Source organism: Gracilinanus agilis, unplaced genomic scaffold (assembly GCF_016433145.1).
Source record: "Gracilinanus agilis isolate LMUSP501 unplaced genomic scaffold, AgileGrace unplaced_scaffold11872, whole genome shotgun sequence".
Classification (NCBI taxonomy): domain Eukaryota; kingdom Metazoa; phylum Chordata; class Mammalia; order Didelphimorphia; family Didelphidae; genus Gracilinanus; species Gracilinanus agilis.
Window position 1 is genome coordinate 1 of NW_025342334.1, and position 1,281 is coordinate 1,281.

The following is a 1,281-nucleotide window of genomic DNA, read 5'->3' on the forward strand; positions in this document are numbered from 1 at the left end:
TAGATGACGTCTTCAAGGTGAGGGATGGCTTTAAATATTGGAAAGTGACTTTGAACTTCCTCTTTTGCTACCTGATCACGCGAAGGTATGAAATGTAAGATGGCTGAGGCGGCAATGTGAACTCTTACAGGCATGTGGTCTAATGATTTATCTCTATCAGCAATGGCCTTTATTAAAATACTATTCTCCCTTTTAATCTTGGCCTTCATCATTTTTAATAATAATAGTTTGGTGAGTTGCTGCTGTCACCATGGCCCTCGGCAATGCTGACATCCAAAAGCAGATCAAACACATGATGGCTTTCATTGAATAAGAAGCAAATGAGAAGGCCAAAGCAATAAATGCAAAAGCAGAAGAAGAATTCAACATTGAGAAAGATTGTTTTGTACAAACACAGAGACTGAAGATAATGAAGAATTACAATAAGAAGGAGAAACACATTGAAGAGTAGAAAAAATTCAGATGTCCAACTTGATGAATCAGGCAAAGCTGAGAGTCCTCAAAGCCAGGAACAACCTTATCTCTAACTTAATAAAGGAAGCAAAGGAGAGACTTGCTAGTATCAAGAAAGATAAACCCAAGTACCAGGTGATCTTTTTGGATGGTCTTATCCTTCAGAGTTTACACCAATTACTGGAGGCCCAAATGATTGTCTTTTGCGAGAAAGATGATCTCCCTCTGGCCATGGCTTCAGAACAAAAAGCAACCCCTTTGTACAAGATTGCAGCCAAAAGAGAACTTAATGTTCAAGTTGATCAGAAAACATTCCTGCTAGCAGAGATATCTGGGGGTGTTGAGATCTTTAATTGAAATGGTAAAATAAAAGTTTTTGATACCTTAGAAAGTAGATTGGATCTTATAGCCCAACAGATGATGACAGAAGTTTATGTGGCCTTGTTTGGGATTAATAATAGGACTAAGCCTCAGATGAGGTTGGATCTATTCCATCTACTATATTGATGAGCTATAAAAGTGTTTAAAATCAAGAAACCAATTATCAATGTTCCTCCTTTTTGATGCACTGACATTGTTCTTCAGTGGAATAACTTTTGTGTAGAATCTTTGTAAATGTACCATGTGCTGCTGAAAAAAAGTGTATTCCCTTTTGTCCCTATTTATTTTTCTCCATATATCTATTAACTCTAATTTTTCTAGGATTTCATTCACCTCTCTTTCCTCTTTCTTATTTATTTTTTGGTTTAATTTATCTTGATCTGATAGGGGAAGGTTTAGGTCTTCCACTAGTATAGTCTTACTGTCTATTTCCTCCTTGAGCTCTGC

At 36.6% G+C, this 1,281-nt stretch overlaps 1 pseudogene; it reads left to right on the forward strand.

The window, feature by feature from the left end:
• Window positions 1-250: 250 nt before the first annotated feature.
• LOC123253964 lies at window positions 251-932 on the forward strand (annotated as a pseudogene).
• The last annotated feature ends 349 nt before the right edge of the window (window positions 933-1,281 follow it).